We start from the raw sequence: 23,731 nt of genomic DNA on the forward strand, positions 1-23,731 counted from the left end.
AAAAATTTTTTAACTAGCTGGGTGTGGTGGCATGTGTATGTGGTTCCAGCTACTTGGGAGGCTGATGCAGGAGGATCACTTGAACCCAGGAGGTCAAGGCTTCTGTGGGCCGTGATGGCGCCACTACACTCCAGCCTGGGTTACACAGCGAGACAAACAAAAAAAGATAACCTAACTCACTGTTTCTACTAAAGTAATATAATTCATAATTAAAAGCCTTGCCTAGAGAAAACTCTAGGCCCAGACGGTTTCACAGGGAAATTCTATCAAATATTTAAGAAGAAATAATACCAGTTCTACATAAACTCTTCTAGTATATAAACATTTACCAACTTATCTTATAAGGTCAACATTACCATGATACCAAAACCAGATATCAACAAGAAAACTATACACCAGTATCTTAAACAGATATAATGCAAAAACTGCAACAAAGCATTTACAAATAAATGCTGAAAGTTTATAAAAAGAATATATCATCATCAAATGGGATTCCTCTCAGGAGTAAAAATTAATCCATATAATTCACTTTATTAGTCTAAAAAAGTATAACTGGCCGGATGCAATGGCTCACGCCTGTAATCCCAGCACTTTGGGAGGCCAAGGCAGGCGGATCACGAGGTCGAGGAGATTGAGACCATCCTGGCCAACATGGGGAAACCCCGTCTCTACAAAAAATACAAAAATTAGCTGGGCGTGGTGGTGGGTGCCTGTAATCTCAGCTACTTGGGAAACTGAGGCAGAAGAATCACTTGAACCTGGGAGGCAGAGGTTGCAATGAGCTGAGACTGAGCCACTGCACTCCAGCCTAGATGACAGAGCAAGACGCTGCCTCAAAAAGAAAGAAAGAAAAAATCCCTATAGCTAGTATCATATGCAATGATAAAAGATTAAGTATTTTCCAGCTGGGCGCGGTGGCTCACACCTGTAATCCTACCACTTTGGGAGGCCAAGGCGGGCAGGACCACCTAACAAATGGAGAAACCCTCTATTAAAAAACAAAATTACCAGGCATCTGGCACATCCTGTAACCACTACTCAAAGGCTGATTAAGTATTTTCCTCATAAGATAGGGAATAAGACAAGGATATCCACTCTCACATTGTACTTTAGGAGCTAGCCAGTGCAACAAGGCAAGAAGAAAAAAAAAGGCATTCAGACCGGCAAGGAAGAAATAAAACTGTACTAATAAACATAATTGTGTACACAGAAAATCCCAGTCTACAAAATAGCTACCAGAAATAAGTGAATTTATCAAGGTTGCAGAATACAAAGTCATTATCAAAAAAATCAATTATGGTCGGCACTATGGCTCATTCTTGTAATCCCAGCACTTTCGGAGGCCGAGGCAGGTGAATTGCTTGAGTCTGTGACCAGCCTGGGCAACATGCAGAAATCATCTCTAAAAAAATAAAAAATGAAGCCAGGCGTGGTGGCATGCACCTGTAGTCCCAGCTACTTGGGAGGCTGAGGAGGAAGGACTGCTTGAGCCCAGGAGGCAGAGGTTGCAGTAAGCTGAGATCATACCACTGTACCCCAGCCTGGGTGACAGGGTGAGACCCCATCTCAAGAAAAAAAAAATTAGCCAGGTGTTGCGGCAACACTTGTAGTCCCAGCTACTTGGGAGACTGAGGTGGGAGGATCACTTGAGCCCAGGAGGTTGAGGCTGCAGTGAGCCAAGATTCTGTCACTGCACTCGAGCTTGGGCAACAGAGTGAGACGCTATCTCAAAAAACAAACAAAAAAAAATCATATGTTTACATACTCATAATGAAACTGAAATTTGGTGGGGGGGGGAGATAACATTTTCAATAAAATTAAAAATCATGGCTGGGCTCAGTGGCACATGCCTATACTTCCAGCACTTTGGGAGGCTGAGGTGGGAGGATCGCTTGAGCTCAGGAGTTCAAAACCATCCTGGGTAACACAGCAAGATCTCATCTCTACTAAAAATCAAAACAAATTAGCCAGGCGTGGTGGTGTGTGCCTGTGATCCCAGCTATTTAGGAGGTTGAGGTGGGAGAATTGCTTGAGCCTGGGAGATGAATACAGCAGTGAGCCTTGATCACACCACTGCACTCCAGCCTAGACAACAGAGAGAGAGATTACATCTCAAAAAAAAAAAAAAAAAAAAAAACTGCCAAGCACAGTGGCTCACATTCCCAGCACTTTGGGAGGTCGAAGCAGGTGGATCACCTGAGGTCGGGAGTTCGAGACCAGCCTGACCAACAAGGAGAAACCCTGTCTCTATTAAAAATACAAAATTAGTCGGGTGTGGTGGCACATGCCTGTAATCCCAACTACTGGGGAGGCTGAGGCAGGAGAATCGCTTGAACCCAGGAGGCGGAGGTTGCGGTGAGCCGAGATCATGTCATTGCACTCCAGCCTGGTCAACAAGAGCGAAACTCCATCTTAAAAATAAAAAAAAAAAAAAGAAAAAATTTACAAAATACTTAGAGATAAATCTAACAAATGTGTGCACGATTTGTATGCTGAAAATTACAAAACACTGATGAGGAAAATAAGAAAAAGACCTGAATAAATGAAGAAATATACTAAATTCATAGACTGGGAGACTCAGTGTTGTCAAGATATCAATGGTCCCACTAATGATCCAAAGATTCAACAAAATCCCAAAAAAATAGCAGCCTTTTTTGAAGAAACTGACAAACTGATTCTAAGACATACATTTAAAAAAAAAAAAAAAAAAAAAGCAAAGCATCCAGAATAGCCAAAACAACTTGAATAAAAGAATAAACATGAAGAACTCTAACTGGGCCGGGCGCGGTGGCTCACGCCTGTAATCCCAGCACTTTGGGAGGCCGAGGTGGGCGGATCACGAGGTCAGGAGATCGAGACCATCCTGGCTAACAGGTGAAACCCTGTCTCTACTAAAAATACAGAAAAATTAGCCGGGCGTAGTGACGGGTGCCTGTAGTCCCAGCTACTTGGGAGGCTGAGGCAGGAGAATGGCGTGAACCCGGGAGGCGGAGCTTGCAGTGAGCCGAGATTGCGCCACTGCACTCCAGCCTGGGCGACACAGCGAGACTCCGTCTCAAAAAAAAAAAAAAAAAGAACTCTAACTGATGCCAAAACTTACTATAGTCAGCCCCCTGTATCCTTAGTTCCACGTTCCTGGATTCAGTCAACCTCAGATCAAAAATATTCAGAAAAAAACAATTCCACAAAGTTCCAAAAAGCAAAACTTGAATTTGCCATGCACCAAGTAGTACACTGAATCCAGAAGAATGAAGTGACGTGTAGGGAATGCATTTAGTATTGTAAGTAATCTACAGAAGATTTAAAGTATACAGGAGGATGTGTGTAGGTTATATGCAAACACTACATCATCTTATATAAGTGACTTAGGCATTCATGGACTGTATCCACAGGGGTCCTGGAATCAATCCCACACAGATACCAAGGAATGACTATATAAAGCTACGATAGGCTGGGTGCAGTGGCTCACACCTGTAATCCTAGCACTTTGGGAGGCCAAGGCAGGAGGATCACTTGAGGCCAGGAGTTGGAGACCAGCCTGGCCAACATGGTGAAACTCCATCTCTATCAAAAATACAAAAATTAGCCAGGCGTGGTGGCACACACCTATAATCCCAGCTACTCAGGAGGCTGAGGTGGGAGAATTGCCTAAACCCAGGAGGTGGAGGTTGCAGTGAGCCGAGATCATGCCACTGTACCCCAGCCTGGGCAAAAGAGCTAGACTCTGTCTTAAAATATATATATATGTCTTAAAATATATATATATATATATATATATGTCTTAAAAAATATATATATGTCTTAAAATATATATGTGCCTTAAAATATATATATATGTGTCTTAAAATACACACACACACACACACACACAATTAGCTGGGCATGGTGGCATGCACCTGTGGTCCCAAGTTGCTAAGGAGGCTGAGACAGGAGGATCGCTTGAGCCCACGAGGTCAAGGCTGCAGTGAGCTGAGATTGCCACTGCACTCCAGCCTGGGTAACGCAGTGAGACCCTGTCTCAAAAAATAAATAAATAAAGCTACAATAATCAAGATAGTGTAGGCCAAGGGGCAGTGGCTCACACCTGTAATTCCAGCACTTTGAGAGGCCAAGGTGGGAGGATCACTTGAGGTCAGGAGTTGGAGACCAGCTTGGGTAACATACAAGACCCTATGTCTACAAAAAATAAAAATAAAAAAAAGTTTAAAAATTAGCCAGGCACGGTGCCATGTGCCTGCAGTTCTAGCTACTAAGGAGTCTGAGATGCGAGGATCACTTGAGCCCAGGAGTTTGAGGTTTCAGTGAGCTATAATCACACCGCTGCACTTTAGCTTCGGCAACAAAGCAAGATCCTGTCTCAAAACAAAACGAAGAAGCTGGGCACAGTGGCTCATGCCTGTAATCCCAGCACTTTGGGAGCCTGAGGCAGACGGATCGCTTGAGCTCAGGAGTTCAGACCAGCCTGGACAACATGGAGAAACCCCGTCTCTACTAAAAATACAAAAATTAGCTGGGTGTGGTGGTGTGCGCCTGTGATCCCAGCTACTTGGGATGCTGAGGTAGAAGGATCACTGGAGCTTGGGAACTTGAGGCCGCAGTGAGCTGTGATCATGCCACTCTACTGCAGCCTTGGTGACAGAGTAAGACCCTGTGAAAGAAAAAGAAAGAAAGAGAAGAGAAGAGAATGAAAGAACTAGATTTTATCAAAATTAAAAACTTCTACTCTGTGAAAGATACCATTAAGAAAAAATTCTAAAAGCCATAACTGGATTTCCAGTGGCAGGGTCTGGGGAAGGGGTGGCAGGTGCCATGTCCAGCCACAAAGATGGCAGGAAGAAACACCTGAAACAGCCCAGAAAGCAGGCCAAGGAGATATACAAGGAAGGCAAGGCTTTCAAGTAGACACAAAAAGAGGACCAGAAGAAACTACGGGGAAGGGGCCCCTGGCCACAGGTGGAATTAAGAAATCTGGCAAAAAGTAAGCTGTTCCATGTGCCTGAGGCGATGGTGACCCTTGATTTCATTCCCTAATATAACATCTTTTGCCACCTATAGCTGGACTGAAGTGTTGTAATGGAGCCTGTTGTACATTTAAGAATAAACTTTTGTGGAAAAAAACAAAAAGCCATAAACGAAAAGAACACATCTGCAAAACCCACATCTAATAAGTGCTTATCCTGAATACATAAAGAATTAAAAACTAAACAATAAGAAAACAAACAACCCAACTTAAAAATGGAGGGAAGGGGCCAGGCGCGGTGGCTCACGCCTGTAATTCCAGCACTCAGGGAGGCCAAGGCAGGTGGATCACCTCAGATCAGGAGTTCAAGACCAGCCCGGCCAACATGGCAAAACCCCTCACTAATAAAAAATACAAAAATTAGCCAGGCATGGTAGCAGACTCCTGTAATCCCAGCTACTCAGGAGGCTGAGGCAGGCAGAATTTCTTGAACCCAGGAGGTAGAGGTTGCAGTGAGCCAAGAAAGTGCCACTGCACTCCTACCTGGACGACAGAGTGAGACTCCATCTCAAAAAAACTGGTAAACTAAAATAAGGATAATTCATTCAATATTTACCAGACCTTTACCATATCCCCGGCACTGTCCTAGATGCTGGGTTGAGAAATAATTAAGTGGGAGGGGAAAACATGATAAAAACTTGATTGTAATTGCATTTAACAAATATTGATTAAATAAACTAAAAGATATAAAAGAATAAAAGATATCCCTGCCCTGAAGATGATCACCCCTTTTAGAAAATTAATGAGTTCAAATTTTGCCTCTCTATGGTAGTATCAAACATGACACTGAATACAATTCCAAGGAGGAAAACTAAAATCTCAAGTTTTACTTAAAAATATTTTACTCAGCAAAGTTTTGAAATTAAACAAGCCTAAAAGATGGCAAATACATACTTTCAGCTTGCATTAAGGAAAGAAGCCACTCAATGTGTTCTATTTAATTTGTTGTATTATTTAATGTAATATTTAATTTTTTGTATACATTTCCAATGTATAACTGCCCCTTTTCCGATGATCCAATTAATTTCTCTAAGACTTCTCTTTGAGAAGTCTTAAGACTAGCTTTTTTTCCCATTAAATCTAATGGGTACTGTGAATCTTCCATGTGACTATTTCTCTCTATGCTTTGAAATGAAGAAGAGCAAAAAAAGTATCAGACTTCTAAATCTATCCAATAAAAATAAAAATAAATAATGTTGCAATAAAATCCCTGTAAATAATCTTTTTTATTTTTTGAAACGGAGTCTCACTGTGTCACTCAGACTGGAGTGCAGTGGCACAATCTCAGCTCACTGCAACCTCTGTCTCCCGGGTTCAAGCGATTCTCCTGCCTCAGCCTCCCCAGTAGCTTGGATTACAGGTGCCTGCCACCATGCCTGGCTAATTTTTTGTATTTTTAGTAGAGATGGGGTTTCGTCATGTTGGCCAGGCTGGTCTCGAACTCCTGACTTCAGGTGATCCGCCTGCCCCAGCCTCCCAAAGTGCTAGGATTATAGGCATGAGCCACCATGCCCGGCAAAACTGTTCTTTTTTAATGCAGAAAATTGAATAGACATCTTTCAATGCCAAGTCAAAGGGTAATATGTGAATATTTGAAGCAAGAAAAACCTCCAATCAATTTATCTGCATTACAGTTTATAACTGTACATAATGGTAGACGGGTTCTTAAACACTTGCTTTCAAAGTTTAAACCAATTTCACCATATCTTCTCTTTTTAATTACCATAGTATTTTATATTTGTACCAGTTTGGCACTTAATTATATAAAACACCAAATACTTTACATCTTCAAAGATTTTTCTTGCTAACTGAAGCAGACCTCTTTGAGAATTAGAAGTTTATTTTATATTTTTCCATAGAAGATAAACAAATGGCTAATGAGTGCATGAAAAGATGCTCAACATCATTAGTCACCAGGGAAATGCAAATCAAAACTACAAAGAAGTACCATTTTACACTCAAGGATGGCTATAAAATTTTTTTAACAGGAAATAATTGTTGGAGAGGATGTGGAGAAACTGAAGCCTTCATATATTTTTGGTGGTAATGTAAAATGGTTCAGCCATTATGGAAAATAGGTGGCCGTTTCCTTAAAAAGTTAAACACATAATTATCATATGACCCAGCAATTTCACTTCTAGGTATACATCCAAAAGAACTGAAAACAGTACATATTAATGTACAAGTATGAATTAGCACTATTCATAGTAGCCAAAAAGTATAAAACAGCTGGGCACGGTGGCTCACCGCCTGTAATCCCAGCACTCTGGGAGCCTGAAGCAGGCGGATCCCTTGAGCTCAGGAGTTCAGACCAGCCCGGGAACATGGTGAAACCCCATCTCTACTAAAAATATCAAAATTATCCTGGTGTGGTGGCACGCACCTGTAATCCCAGCTATTTGGGAGGCTGAGGCAGGAGAATCGCTTGAACCCAGGAGGCAGAGGTTGCAGTGAGCCTAGGTCAAGATTGCGCCACTGCACTCCAACCTGGGCGACAGAGCGAAATTCCATTCCTCCACCCCCGTGCAAAAAAAAAAAAAAAGGTATAAAACGGCTCACATGTCCATCGACAAATGAATGGGAAAACAAACTGTGGTACATAAATATAATGGAATATTATTCAGCCATAAACAAAAATAAAGTAGGAAGGGTGTGGTGGCTCACGTACTTTGGGAGGCTCCTAGCACTTTGGGAAGCCAAGGCGGGCGGATCACTTGAGGTCAGGAGTTCAAAACCAGCTTGGCCATCATGGTGAAACCCCGTTCCTACTAAAAATACAAAAATAATAGCTGGGCATGGTGGTGCGTGCCTGTAGTCCCAACTACTTAGGAGGCTGAGGAAGGAGAATCACTTGAACCCGGGAGGCGGAGGTTGCAGTGAGCTGAGATTGTGCCACCGCACTCCAGCCTCGGTGACAGAGCGAGACTCCATCTCAAATAAATAAATAAATAAATAAATAAATAAATAAATAAATAAATAAATAAAGTATTGGGCTGGGCACAGTGGTTCATGCCTGTAATCCCAGCACTTTGGGAGGCCAAGGCGGGTGGATCACTTGAGGTCAGGAGTTCAAGACCAGCCTGGCCAACATGGTGAAACCCCATTTCTACTAAAAATACAAAAATTAGACAGGCACAGTAGCGTGTGCCTGTAATCCCAGCTACTCAGGAGGCTGAGGCAGGAGAATCACTTGAACCCAGGAGGAGGAGGTTGCAGTGAGCTGGGATCATGCCACTTGCACTCCAGCCTGGCATGATTATTCAAATAATAATGAAGTACTGATACATGCTCCACCATGGATGAAGCTCCAGAAACACTATGCTAAGTAAAAGAAGCCAGAAACAGGCTGGGCGCGGTGGCTCACGCCTGTAATCCCAGCACTTTGGGAGGCTGAGGCAGGCGGATCATGAGGTCAGGAGACTGAGACCATCCTGGCTAACACGGTGAAACCCCGTCTCTACTAAAAATACAGAAAAATTAGCTGGGCGTTGTGGCAGGCGCCTATAGTCCCAGCTACTCGGGAGGCTGAGGCAGGAGAATGGCGTGAACCCAGGAGGCGCAGTTTGCAGTGAGCCAAGATCACGCCACTGCACTCCAGCCTGGGCGATAGAGCGACTCCATCTTAAAAAAAAAAAAAAAAAAAAAAAAAAGAAGAAGAAGCCAGAAACAAAAGGTCAAATATTGTACGATTCCTTTTTTATGAAGTATCCAGAATAGGCAAATCCATAGACATAGAACAAAGACTGGTGATTATCAGAGACGGAAGAGAGGAAAATAGGGAGCAACTGCTATAATAAATGGGTACAGGGTTTGCTTGAGGGTTAAGGAAAATGCTTTGGAACATACATATGGTAGCTACACAACACTGTGAATGTACTAAATGCCACTGAACTGTTTACCTTAAAATGGTTAATTTTTTTGTTGTTGTTGTTTTTGTTTTTGTTTTTTGAAACAGGGTCTCACTCTGTCACCCAGGCTGGAGTGCAGTGGCGTGATCTCCGCTCACTACAACCTCCGCCTCCCGGACTCAAGTGATCCTCCCACCTCTGCTTCCCAAACAGCTGGGACTACAGACACATGCCACCATGCCCAGCTAATTTTTGTACTTTTCGTAGAGACAGGATTTTGCCATGTTGCCCAAGCTGGTCTGAACTCCTGAGCTCAAACAATCCACCGGTCTCAGCCTCCCAAAGTGCTGGGCTTACAGGCATAAGCCACCATACCCGGCCTAAAATGGTTAATTTTATGTTATGTGAATTTCACCTCAATTTTTTTAAGTTTAACTATTTGGGATGGAAATATTTCCTAACTGTATTTAGACACTTCCAGGGAGTCTTATTTCCCTTTTTGTAAGGCAGACCACATTGAACCTAATTAATATTTCCTGTTGACTCAGGATCACCATTATGTATAACAATGACTATGAGTAAGCCACTCCTCTTGTGTCTTAATTCTGAGTCTCAGTTGTCTCATCCGTAAAATGACATTTTTTGCTAGATCACAGGATCTTAATATTTTTAGTCACAGATACTTTTGAAGACCCAATTAAGGTATGAATTCTTACCCTAGAAAAATGCACATGTGCATATTCATACCAAATTTGTACACAACCTCAGGAAGTTCATAGACCTACTGTGCAATTCCCGTGCAATACCCACACAAGCAATTCCCATGGGTTCAGCATTTCTGATTCTACTACGGTCTAATATAGTGGAATAGCATCAACATTTATATGGGTTCATGAAGCTATGCTGTGCTTTTTAACTTTCGTTGTATAAACAGTTGCCCTAGTTCACTGCCAAATTCTCCACTATAACTGCTAGTTGCTACCCAACACTTAAAGAACTTAAACTTTAAAAATTCAATTAGATTCTATTCAACAATTAGTATTGTATGTCCTACGCTAGGCATTAAATGGGAGGGACACAAAATAACCATAGTCCTAGTAAAAGCTAAGACAATTAAGTACTTACAAAAAAAGGAAAATATCTCATTAAGTACTAAACTGGGACACTGATAAATGAGCCAAAAAGAACTTAGAGAAGAACAAGGACAGTATAAGCTGAAGCAGTTGGGGACAACTTCATGGAAGAGGACTTGAGTGGAAGAGGACTTGAATGGACAGAGAGAAAGAAGGGAAGAGACCAAAAGGGCACTAAAAGAGACATCATGAACATAGGCAGTGTGTGCTGGGCAGTTAATCAGAAATAGGCTGTATCGGCTGGGCGTGGGGGCTCACACCTGTAATCCCACCACTTTGGGAGGCCAAGGCAGGCGGATCACTTGAGGTCAGGAGTTCGAGACCAACCTGATCAACATGGTGAAATCCCGTCTTTACTAAAAATACAAAAATTAGCCAGGCATGGTGGTGCACGCCTGTAGTCCCAGCTACTTGGGAGGCTGAGGCAGGAGAATCGCTTGAACCTGAGAGATGGAAGTTGCAGTGAGCTGAGATCGCACAACAGCACTCCAGCCTGGGTGACAGAGTGAGATCCTATTTCAAAAAAAGAAAGAGAGAGAGAAAGAGAGAAAGGAAGAAAGGAGGGAAGGAGGAAGGGAAAAGCAAGCTGCATAGATATAGAGGGGTCAATCAAAGATAATCTTAAAAAACAATAAAAACAATTACGTGCAAAAATTATTTATGGTAAAGAGTCAGAACAGATATGGAAGATTAGTTATTAAGGCAGAAGGGACACGAGGGAGCCTTCAGGAATGCTGGAAACTTTCCATAACTTACTCTTAGTAGATACATTGGTTAAAAAAAATTCATTTAAGCACTTTACTGTTTGTACATCACAACTGAAAAAAATAGACACAAATAGTTGCCAGATTATGATACAGAAAGTACTTCTGTAGGCCAGGCACAGTGGCTCTTGCCTGTAATCCCAGCACTTTGGGTGGCAGAGGCAGGTGGATTACTTGAGGTCAGGAGTTTGAGACCAGCCTGACCAACACGGTGAAACCCCATCTCTACCAAAAAAAAAAAGAAAAAAAAAATTAGCCAGGCATGGCGGTGTGTGCCTGTACTTCCAGCTACTTGGGAGGCTGAGGCAGGCAAATTGCTTGAACGTGGGAGGCAGAGGTTGCAGTAAGCTGAGATCCTACCATTGCCCTCCAGCCTGGACAACAGAGTGAGACTCTGTCTCAAAAAAAAAAAAAAGTAAAAAGAAAGTACTTTTGTAGGTTTGTAGAAGTAAAAAATAAGATACTACAGAAGGAGATAAGCCTTATACCAATATGTAAGGGGAACTGAAATGGGAGAGAAAAAGACAGCCTTTTAAGTAATGTAGAATTAAGATAACAGTACTAGCTGGCCGAGCACAGTGACTCACGCCTGTAATCCCAGCACTTGGGGAGGCCAAGGCGGGTGGATCACCTGAGGTCAGGAGTTCAAGACCAGTCTGGCCAACATGGTGAAACCCTGTCTCTACTAAAAAAAATACATTAGCCAGGCGTGGTGGTGGGCGCCTGTAATTCTAGCTACTCGGGAAGCTGAGGCAGGAAAATCGCTTGAACCCAGGAGGCAGAGGTTGCAGCAGTGAGCCAAGATCACGCCACTGCACTCCAGCCTGGGCGAAAGAGCAAGACTCCACCTCAAAAAAACAAACAAACAAAAAAAAAAAACCTAGCTAACACTTATGTAACACAATATGCCAGGTACTATTCTAAGAGCTATACATATAGGCCAGGTGTGGTGGCTCGCGCCTGTAATCCCAGCACTTTGGGAGGCAGAGGCAGGTGGATCACTTGAGGCCAGGAGTTCGAGACCAGCCTGGCTAACATGGTGAAACCCCGTTTCTGCTAAAAACACAAAAAAATTAGCCAGGCGTGGTGGTGCATGCCTATAATCCCAGCTACTCAGGAGGGTGAGGAAGGAGAATCGCTTGAACCTGGGAGGCGGAGGTTGTGGTAAGCCAAGATCATACCATTGTGCTCTAGCGTGGGCAACAAGAGCGAAACTCCGTCTCAAAAGACAAAAACAAAACTAAGAGCTATACATGTAACAACAATGCATCTAATCCTTTTAACACTATGTGGAAAGTATTATTATTCCCATTTTACAGACAATGAACTGAGGCCCAGAGATTAAGTGCTTTGCCCAGGCTCACATAGCAATGAGAACATCCATGATGATAAATTTTTTCACCACTTTACACCACATACATATCCATGAATACATAACAAAACAAAAACAAACTAAAAATAGCAACAATAATAAGACTAGAACATAACAGGGACTAAAATGACACTTTTACGGATAGAGTGCTTCCAACAGCAATAGCCCTTTTCCCCATCCTATAAATTGAATGTCAGCATCCCTACCTGACTTTAAACCTCACTGAGCAAATATATCATCTGCACAATCATCCTTACATCCCCTACTCCTAAAATAAGGCTACACACACACACACATACACACACACACACACACACACACCCTCTCACAAGAATGTTACAGATACTTGGAAAAGAGAACAAAGAATGAAACACATTTCAAAAGAAGAAATCCCACGACTTCATAACCTATTGTGTGAATATCGGTGAGAAAAGAGATTAAACAAATCAAAAATAATCCCAAAGTTTCTAATTTAAAAGACTTAGGGTTAGCAGAAATAAAAATACATATCCATACACTGGGTGCGGTTGCTCACGCCTGTAATCCCAGCACTTTGGGAGGCTGAGGCGGGCGGATCACGAGGTCAGGAGATTGAGACCATCCTGACTAACATGATGAAACCCCGTCTCTACCAAAAATGCAAAAAATTAGCCGGGCATGGTGCAGGCGCCTGTAGTCCCAGCAACTCGGGAGGCTGAGGCAGGAAAATGGCATGAACCCGGGAGGCGGAGCTTGCAGTGAGCCGAGATTGCACCACTGCACTCCAGCTTGGGCAACAGAGCGAGACTCCATCTCAAAAAAAAAAAAAATATATATATATATATATATCTATATATACACATACATATATACATATATGACCATAAAAAGGCTTATATACAAATATTGCTAGCAATCTTATTCATAATAGCCAAAAACTGGAAATAATTCAATTATCAATCAACAGGTGAACATAAACAAACAGTGATATATCCAAACACTGGACTATTACTAAGCAATAAAAAGAAATGACCTAATGAAACACGCAACATAGATAAATATCACAGCTATTATGCCAAGAGAAAGAAGCCAAACACAAAATTGCGTACTGTATAATTTCATTTATATGAAACTCTAGAAAAGACTAATCTCATTTACAGCAATAGAAATCACATCAGAGGCCTGGTGTGGTGGCTCATGCCCGCAATCCCAGCACCTTGGGAGGCTGAGGCGGGTGGGCTGCTTGAGTTCAGGAGTTCGAGACCAGCCTGGGCAATACAGTGAAACCCCGTCTCTACTAAAATACAAAAAATTAGCCAGGCGTGGCGGCATGCATCTGTAATCCCAGCTACTTGGGGGGCTGAGGCAGGAGAATTGCTTGAACCCAGGAGGCGAAGGTTGCAGTGAGCGAAGACTGTGCCACTGCACTCCAGCCTAGGTGACACAGTGAGATTCCATCTCCAAAAAAATAAAAAAATAGAAATCGCATCAGCGGCTGCACAGGAATAAGACTGAAAAGAGACTGCAAAGGGGCCTAGGAAATTTTGGGGGGAAGTAAAAATTACTCTATTATTAAAGTGATTGTTACAGCCACTGATCTGTACATTAAAAATTTGTGAAATTACTATAAATAAATTATAGCTTGGTAAAATTGATTGAAAAAACGTTATGGGCCAGGCGCAGTGGCTCATGCCTGTAATCTCAACAGTTTGGGAGGCCAAAGCAGGTGGATCACTTGAGGTCAGGAGTTTGAGACCTGCCTGGGCAACATGGCGAAACCCCATCTCTACAAAAATTAGCCAGGTGTGGCGACGCACTCCTGTAGTCCCATCTACTTGGGAGGCTGAGGTGAGAGGATAGCTTGAGCCCCGGAGGCAGACGTTGGGGTGAGCTGAGATTGCACCACTGCACACCAGCCTGGGGGACACAGCAGGATCCCGTGTCTCAAAAACAAAAAACAAAAAAACCTTACGGCCAGGTGCAGTGGCACACACCTTTAATACCACCACTTTGGGAGGCTGAGGCAGGGGTATTACTTGAGCTCAGGAGTTTGAGACCAGCCTAGGCAATATGGCAAGGCTAGGGAAGGATCAAGTCTGACTCATTTCTGTATCCTGGCACAGTATCTAGAAAATCTCTACAAAAAATCAAAACATTGGTCAGGAATGAATGGCAGCATGCTCCTGCAGTCCCAGCTATTTGGGAGGCTGAGGCAGGAGGATCACTGAAGCCCAAGAGTTCAAGGCTGCAGTGCATGCCACTGCACTCCAGCAGCCTGGTGACAGAGCCAGACTTTGCCTCAGAAACAAAACTAAACAAAACATGTTATTAACATTGAAATAGGTAGGTAAATAAGGAGACCCTTTTGCAAAAGATTCAGAAGATGAGTTCAATTTAGATATGTTCACCCCAACGTGTCTTCAAAAAGAGGAAGATATCTTTTTGGTTGGGCATTGTGGCTCATGCCTGTAATCCCAGCACTTTGGGAGGCCAAGGCAGGTGGATTGCTTGAGCCCAGGAGTTCGAGACCAGCCTGGGGAACATGACGAAACCCCATCTCTACAAAAAATACAAAAAATAGCCAGGTGTAATAGTGGGCACCTGTAGTCCCAGGTACTAGGGAGGCTGAGGTGGGAGGATCACCTGAACTTGGGGAGGTCAAGGTTGCAGTGAGCCATGATTATGCCCCTGCACTCCAGCCTGGGTGACAGAGTGAGACTCTGTCTCAAAAAAATATAAAAATAAAAAAAAAACAAAAAAAAGATTATCTCCGTCAGGCAATTGGGTATAAAGGACGGAGTTAGGGAGACAGCAGGAAGAGAGGGAGACAGAGAAGAGCGTTGTGTTGCGAGACACCTACTGTTAAAAGCAGTAAAAAAGAACAACCAGTAAAATACAAATTTTAAGAAGAAAGACAGTCAGACATGGTGTCTCATGCCTGTAATCCCAGCACTTTGGGAAGCAAAAGCAGGAGAATGGCTTAAGGCCAGGAGTTCAAGACCAGCCTACACAACACAGCAAGTCCCCATTCCTGTATGTGCCTATAGTCAGTCCTAGTTCCTCAGGAGGCTAAGATGGGAAGATCATTTGAGCCCAGGAGTTCAAGACTGAAGTGAGCTATGATGGCACCACTACACTCCTGCCTGGGCAAAAGGGCAAGACCCTGTATCTAAAAAAAGAAAGAACTGTAAGAGGTACTAGGAATGTTCTCTAACTTGTTCTTTGTGATGGTTACATGAACATATACATCTGTAAAAATTCAACAGGCTTACACTTCATATTTATGCACCTTGCTGCATTAATTATACCTCAATTAAACAGTTTAAAAAAAAGAAAAATGGCTAAGCATGGTAGCTCACACCTGTAATGCCAGTACTTTGGGAGGCCCAGGTGTGAGGATCACTTTAGCCCAGGAGTTCAAGACCAGCCTAGGCAACATGGAGAAACCCTGTCGCTACAAAAATTAGCTGGCCATGGTGGTGTACGCCAGTAGTCTCCCAGCTGCTTAGTTGGGGGGGCTACTTGGGAACCTGAGGTGGGAGAACTGCTTGAGCCAGGGAGGTCAAACAAGGCTACAGTGAGCCGTGATTGTGCCACTGCACTCCAGCCTGGGCAAAACAGTGAGATCCAGTCTCAAAAAAGAAAAAAGAAAAGAAAAAAGATATGGCCCAAAAGTACCTTTTCAGCTTCATTTTACCAAATACCCATCCCAAATCACATAAATAACCTATAGCCACAAATGATCAGTAATCACCCTCTTCAATATTGATCATTCATGCTCTCAGGTATCTAATACCCTTTGCACTTTTATTTTTTTTCAAGACCCATATAAAATCTCACTCCCTCAGGAGTCACTACTTCTAAACACCCCTTAACTCTACCTGTATAACAGCTAAATAAATGGTTCTCAATCAGGTGATTTTGCTCCCTAGGGGACATTTGGTAATACCTGAAACATTTTTTGATCATCACAACCGGGGGTGACGCTACTGGCATCTAATGGGTAAAAGCCAGTGATGCTGCAAAATATCCTACAATGCATAGCACAGATCCCCACAACAATGAATTATCCTACCCAAAATGTCAATACTACCACAGTTGGGAAACCCTGCACTACACTATTGTATGTATTTACTTGCAAGCCTGTATCCCTACTAAACTACAAAATGGGAGGGATCAAGTCTTACTCATTTCTGTATACTGGCACAGTATCTACAAAATAACTCACCAAAAAAATGTATTAATAAATACAGATGTGTCATTACTGAACCTATTTTAATAACCACACTGCCTAGAACGCTGCACTCAAAAAATATAAGAAATACGTATGTCATTGCTGAATCTTACTTTGATATGAAAGCTACATAACTTACTGGCTAAACTGGTTGTCTTTTTTTTTCTGAGATGGAGTCTCACTCTGTCTCCCAGGCTGGAGTACAGAGGTTCGATCTCAGCTCACTGCAGACTCCGCCTCCCAGGTTCAAGCAATTCTCCTACCTCCGCCTCCCGAGTAGCTGGGATTACAGGCGAGAGCCACCACATCCAGCTAATTTTTGCATTTTTAGTAGAGACGGGGTTTCGCCATATTGGCCAGGCTGGTCTCAAACTCCTGACCTCAGGCGATCCGCCCACCTTGGCCTCCCAAAATGCTGGGATTACAGGCATGAGCCACCACGCCTGGCCTAAACTTGTGGTCTTTAAAAGCAAATTCCATCAATCACTATCTTGACTTGGTGTTTTCATAGCATATACCAACAAATTACAAATTATAACTATGTGAGTATCTCAAAAGAGTATTAAACTGAAATTTATTTCCAAATTTACTGCAGCATGAGTAAACCAACTGGCTTAATGACTGTGCTCCGAAAGGATTTTTAAAAGGACACTGTTTCAGCAGGGCACGGTGGCTCACGCCTGTAATCCCAGCACTCTGGGAGGCCAAGGCGGGTGTATCACCTGAGGTCACGAGTTTGAGACTAGCCTGACCAACATGGTGAAACCCCATCTCTACTGAAAATATATATATACAAAAATAAGCCGGGCCTGGTGGCACATGCCTGTGATCTCAGCTACTTGGAAGGCTGAGGCAGGAGAATCGCTTGAACCTGGGAGGCGGAGGTTGCGGTGAGCCGAGATCATGCCATTGCACTCCAGCCTGGGCAACAAGAGCGAAACTCCATCTCAAAACAAAGGACACTGTTTCAAAAATTTTTTGAACTCATATCATAGTGCCATTTGAATAAAACAGAGTAAAATAATGGATACTAAAATCTAGGCTATCATTTCACCTAACTTTAATCTAATAAAATTTATGTTAAAATACAGAATGGTAGTGTATTTTAACATATTGTCAAAAAATTAAACAGTTTTTACTTACCTATTTATTTAGACACAGGGTCTCACTGTTGCCCAAGCTGGAATGCAGTAGCACAATCATGGCTCACTGCAACTCCATCCTCCTAGGTTCCACCAATTCTCCTGCCTCAGCCTCCTGAGTAACTGGGACCACAGGCACATGCCACCATACCTGGCTAAGTTTTTATTTTTAGTAGAGATGAGGCCTTACTATGTTGCCAGGCTGGTCTTGAGTTCCTGGGCTCAAGCGATCCCCTTGTCTCAGTCTCCCAAAGTGCTGGGGTTACAAGAGGAAGGTATCATGCCTAGCCAAAAGTTTTTATATCATAGTTATTTTACTTATTTTAGCAAATATTTCAGGCCAGGTGTGGTGGCTCATGCCTGTGTAATCCTGGCACCTTGGGAGACTGAGCTGGGTGGATCACTTGAGTCCAGCAATGCAAGACCAGCCTGGGCAACATGGTGAAGCCGTCTCTACTAAAAATACAAAAAACTAGCTGGGTGTGGTAGCACAGGCCTGTAGTCCTAGCTACTTGTGGGGCTGAGGCAGGAGGATCACTTGAGCCCAGGAGGTCAAGACTGCAGTGAGCTGTGATCCTACCACTGCACTCCAGTCTGGAGTCCTACAATAGGTTCTTAAAAGAGTAAGACCGTCTCCAAAACAAAACAAAACAAAACAAAATCCCCCCCCACACACACAGAGAGAAATATTTCATATCTCAACACTGTTTTATTTTTTACATGCCCAACTTTTTTATTCTTGATTAAAGATTAATGGCATTATTTCATAGAACTAGACATTCACACATAGAATACAAAAATACTTTTTCACTACCTAAGCTGAAGATAAAATAATCTTTTAATTACTCCATTTTCAAATTATTTGTTCTTTTCTAGAGAATTAAAAAATCATTATCACTAATAACTACATGTCAAAGTAAAGAATCTAGGCCAGGCATGGTGGCTTACACCTGTAATCCCAGCACTTTGGGAGGCTGAGGTATGAGGACTGCTTCGGTGTAGGAGGTCAGGGCTGCAGTGAGCTGTGATTGTGCCACTACACTCCAGCCTGGGTGACAGAGCAAGACCCTGTCTCAAAAGAAAGACAAAAAACAAAAAAGAAACTGAAAGTGAGCATATTATATTGCCTATCTGGGACTCAAAACTCTAATTCCAGTAAATAAAACCAACTTAAATACCATACTCCTATCAAGTAATGAGCCCTATAAAACATCATCATCATCCACCATTTATGCAGCAAGAAATTACCTAAATACTATATATTAAATAAAACAACATATACTATACAAAGTTTCCGTACAACAATGAAGAGCAAAGTTTCCTTATCTAGTACAATCAAGGATATGGATGGCTTTGGCAAAGAGACAAAGCTTTTCCAATTTTCAGTAACACTAAATTTCCCAAGTCTAAAAACGGAAAAACCTTGACCTTGTTTAGTAATGCTGTTCATCAACTTTTTCTGAAACCTCTTTCTCAGTCTCAATGGGAATAAATTGCAACAAATCAATCCAAAATACAAACTAGAGGTTTATAACTACTACCATGAGTGAATTAAAAACATCAACTAAAACATAAATATCATGGTTAGATGTAACACATTGCAGCACACTGATTTTTTTTTTTCTTTTTTGAGACAGAATCTCGCCCTGTCACCCAGGCTGCAGTGCAATGGCACGATCTTGGCTCACTGCAACCTCCACCTCCCAGGTTCAAGCAATTCTCCTGCCTCAGCCTCCCTAGTAGCTGGGACTGCAGGTGCCCGCCACCATGCACAGCTAATTTTTTTTTTAATTGAGACTAAGTTTTGCTCTGTCTTGATCTCTTGACCTTGTGATCCTGCCCACCTCGGCCTCCCAAAGTGCTGGGATTACAGGCGTAAGAAACCGCACCAGACCCAATTATTTTGTATTTTTAGTAGAGACAGGGTTTCAGCATGTTGGCCAGGCTGGTTTTGAACTCCTGACCTCAAGTGATCCACCCACCTTGGCCTCCCAAAGTGCTAAGATTACAGACGTGAGCCATCATGCCCGGCCTGGTATTTTTAAAATATACTTAATATACTTTATTAGTCACATAATAATTTTATGAACAGACATATTTCAATTAAATTAAATTAAATCTATATATGTCCCCAAATAAAATAAAAGTAAAAGATATTTTCTTAATATACTCCAAATAAAAAGTTTTCAACCAGACATGGTGGCTCACACCTGTAATCCCAGCACTTTCGGAGGCTGAGGCAGACAGATTGCTTGAGCCCAGGAGTTCGAGACCAGCACGGGCAATGTGACAAAACCTCATCTCTAAAAAAAAATACAAAAAAATTAGTCAGGTATGGTGGTGCATGCCTGTAGTCTCAGCTACTCGGTAGGCTAAGGTGAAAGGATCACCTGAGCCCGGGAAGTAGAGGCTACAGTGAGCCATGATCGTGTGCCACTGGACTCTAGCATAGGGAAGGGGACTGAGACCGTCTTAAAAAATTAAATAAAAAATAAAAAATCTTCTTTTTTTTAAAATTCTGCAATTCATGAGAAACTGCACTCACACATAGGGTGTGACATTAGATATCTGATAACACATGTTCCTTAATACAAAAACCTCAGAAGTTACCATGATTACCCAAAACTACTGGTACCCTGCCCAGGATCTTTTAGGCAAAGTCCTTGCTACCTCCCAAGCTTTGAAATTTAGGAAAGGTAAATATACCCAATATGACGACTAAATAGACTATAGATGAATCAGTAGAGATTGAAGGACAGTTGTTGAAAGAAAAAGGAAAAAGCAAACTAAAGCAAGCATACTTCACAGACAGAAGATTAGAAGTAAAAGGGATGAGTTAAAAAAAGAAATTTTAGTCCAGGCACAGTGGCTCACGCTTATAATTCTAGCACTTTGGGAGGCCAAGGTGGGCAGATCACCTGAGGCCAGGAGTCAAGACCAGCCTGGCCAACATGGCGAAACCCCGTCTCTAACAAAAAATACAAAAATTAGCCAGGCGTGGTGGCACAGCTACTCAGGAGGCTGAGGTGGGAGGACTGCTTGAGCCCAAGAGGCAGAGGGTTCAGCAAGCCATGATCACCCCACTGCACTCCAGCCTCGCAACAGAGTATATAGCACTTCCCCCCTCACTCGCTTGCGTGTCCACGCACCTGCACACTCTCCCTCTCTCTCTCCTGCCAACCATGGAAAAATATGCCCACTTCCACTTCTGCTGTGACTGTAAGTTTTCTGAGGCCTCCCCAGATGCAGATGCCTGTATAGCCCACAGAACCGTGAGCACATTAAACCTATTTTCTTTATAAATTACCCAGTCTCAGGTATGTCTTTGTAACAGTGTAACTGGGTACCCAGAACATATAAAAATGTGGCAAACTGCTAAGCACAATAGCTTACACCTGTAATACCAGCACTTTGGGAGGCCAAGGCAAGAGGATCACTTAAGCTCAGGAATTTGAGACCATCCTGGGCAACATAGCGAGACCCTGTCTGTACAAAAAAAATTTTTCAAAAATTAGCCGGGTGTGGCGGTGCACACTGGTAGTCCCAGTTACTCAGGAGGCTGACATGGGAGGATCACTTGAGCCAGGAGGTGGAGGCCGCAGTGAGCTATGATCACACCACTGCATTCCAGCCTGGGCAACAGAGAAAGACCCTGGCATCAAAAAAAAAAAAAAAAAAAAAAAGAGGCAAACAAAAGTTTCCCATAATAATGTTTACCCTTACTTTATGCACCACACTGACACTCCCCATTACTTTTTAAAATTGTTATTGTGATTCACTAAATTGAATTTACAAGCCATTAATGGATCACAAACTGAAGTTTGAAAGCACTGGCTTAGAGGAACTAAAAATCATACCAAAGTCTTGCTTTCCTATGAATATCTAGCTTGAGAAAACTATTCAGAAGGTGGAATTCTCCCAGGGCTGAAATACTGTCTTATCTGGCACATAATAATCACTTAAAGTTTGTTGAATTAATACATTTTGGAACGTAAGGCACTTTCAAGGTAAGGACATACCTACAAAAGATACCTAAATAAAAACGCTTAGAAGAGCATGGGTACTCTGAATCCCTTCAAAGACAGGGACGCTAAAAAGAGCTCCAGGAGATAGAAGAGGGATACCAAATTTTTCTTAAATAAACAAAGTAAGTACTGGAAAAGAAATGTCATTTCTTTTTTGTTTTTTTTTTTTTTTGAGACGGAGTGTTGCTCATCTCCCGGGCTGGAGCGCAATGGCGCGATCTCGGCTCACTGCAACCTCTACCTGATTCAAGTGATTCTCCTGCCTCAGCCTGCCGAGTAACTGAGATTACAGGTGCCTGCTACCACACCCAGCTAATTTTTGTGTTTTTAGTAAAGACGGGGGTTTCACCACGTTGGCCAGGATGGTCTCGAACTCCTGACCTCAAGCAATCCACCCGCCTCGGCCTCCCAAAGTGCTGAGATTACAGGCCTGAGCCACCACGCCCAGCCTGAAATGTCATTTCTTAAGACAGGCTTTATATCCAGCAAAGGAAAAAGAAAACCTGTGATGAATTAAAAACTCCCATCAGAGGTGGGCAGAGTGGCTTCTGTCTATAATCTCACCACTTTGGGAGAACAAGGCAGAAGGATCACTTAAACTCAGAAGATCAAGACCAACTTGGGCAACATAGTGAGACCTCATCTGTACTAAAAATAAAAAAAAATTAGCCAGGTGTGGTGGTGCACGCCTGTAGTCCTAGCTGCTGTGGTGGCTGAGGGGAGAGGATCACCAAGTCCAGAAGATTGAGGCTGTAGTGAACTTTGATCTCACCACTGCACTCCAACCTGAGTGACAGAGCGAGAATCTATCCCAAAGAAAGAAAAAAACTCCCATTAAGTACTACATAGTAGTCCATTATAGGTGAAAAAAGTTACTAAGCTACCTTGATATTCTAACTATTTCTTTCAAAAATATACGTCAGACTCCAGATATATAAAACCAATATTGCCGGGTACAGTGGCTCACACCTGTAATCCCAGCACTTTGGGAGGCCAAGGTGGGCAGATCACGAGGTCAGGAGATCGAGACCATCCTGGCTAACACGGTGAAACCCCATCTCTACTAAAAATACAAAAATTTAGCCGGGCATAGGGGCGGGCGCCTGTAGTCCCAGCTACTCGGGAGGCTGAGGCAGGAGAATGGCATGAACTGGGGAGGCAGAGGTTGCAGTGAGCCAAGATCATGCCACTGCACTCCATCCTGGGTGACAGAGTGAGACTCCGTCTCAAAATAAATGAATAAATAAATAAAAATAAATCCAGTATTGAATCAAAATTATATAATGCAACTCATCCTTAAATATTAGACTCTCCCCAGCACTTTGGGAGGCTGAGGCACGTGGAACCACTTGAGCTCAGGAGTTCGATACCAGGCCAGGCAACATGGCAAAACCCCATCTCTACAAAAACTATAAAAATTAGCCAGGTGGTGGCATTTGCCTGTAGTCCTAACTACTTGGAGGGCAAAGGTGGGTGGATCACTTGAGCCCGGGAGGTCAAGGCTGCAGTCAGCCGAGATCGTGCCACTGCACTCCAGTTTGGGTGACAGGAGTGAGATCCTGTCTCAAAAAAAAAAAAAAAATCTCTATGTACTCATAAACATTTATATTAGGCAGCTAGTGTGTGATAGCCAACAATTTATTGAGTGTTAGCATGTATCAGGCAGTAAGTTAAGTACTTAGCAAGCATTATCCTATTTAAACAACCTAGTATATACTACCTTCACATTAAAGGGTGTGGTGGCTCAAACCCGCCTGTAATCCCAGCACGTTGAGAGGCCGAGGCGGGTAGATCACCTGAGGTCAGGAGTTCAAGACCAGCCTGGCCAACATGGCAAAACCCTGTCTCTACTAAAAAAAACAAAAACATTAGCCAGGCGTGGTGGCACATGCCTGTAATCCCAGCTACTGGGGAGGCTGAGGCAAGAAAATCACTTGAACGCGGGAGGCCGAGGTTGCAGTGAGCCGAGATCACACCATTGCACTCCAGCCTGGGCAACAAGAGGAAAACTCCGTCTCAAAAAAAGAAAAGAGAAAAGAAAAGAAAAGAGAAGAAAAGAAAAGAAGCCGGGCGCAGTGGCTCACATCTGTAATCCCAATACTTCGGGAGGCCAAGGCAGGCGATCACCTGAGGTCACGAGTTCATGACCAGCCTGACCAACATGGAGAAACCCCGTCTCTACTAAAAATACAAAAAATTAGCTGGGCATGGTGG

At 42.9% G+C, this 23,731-nt stretch overlaps 1 protein-coding gene and 1 pseudogene across 2 annotated transcripts in view; one reads left to right on the top strand and one right to left on the bottom strand.

The window, feature by feature from the left end:
* The window catches only part of TAOK1 (TAO kinase 1), a 169,266-nt gene that overhangs the window by 138,046 nt on the left and 7,489 nt on the right, over positions 1-23,731 (bottom strand). The window lies entirely within an intron of this gene.
* Positions 4,617-7,118, top strand: LOC131384495 (translation machinery-associated protein 7B-like; annotated as a pseudogene).

Source organism: Hylobates moloch, unplaced genomic scaffold (assembly GCF_009828535.3).
Source record: "Hylobates moloch isolate HMO894 unplaced genomic scaffold, HMol_V3 SCAFFOLD_10, whole genome shotgun sequence".
NCBI lineage: Eukaryota > Metazoa > Chordata > Mammalia > Primates > Hylobatidae > Hylobates > Hylobates moloch.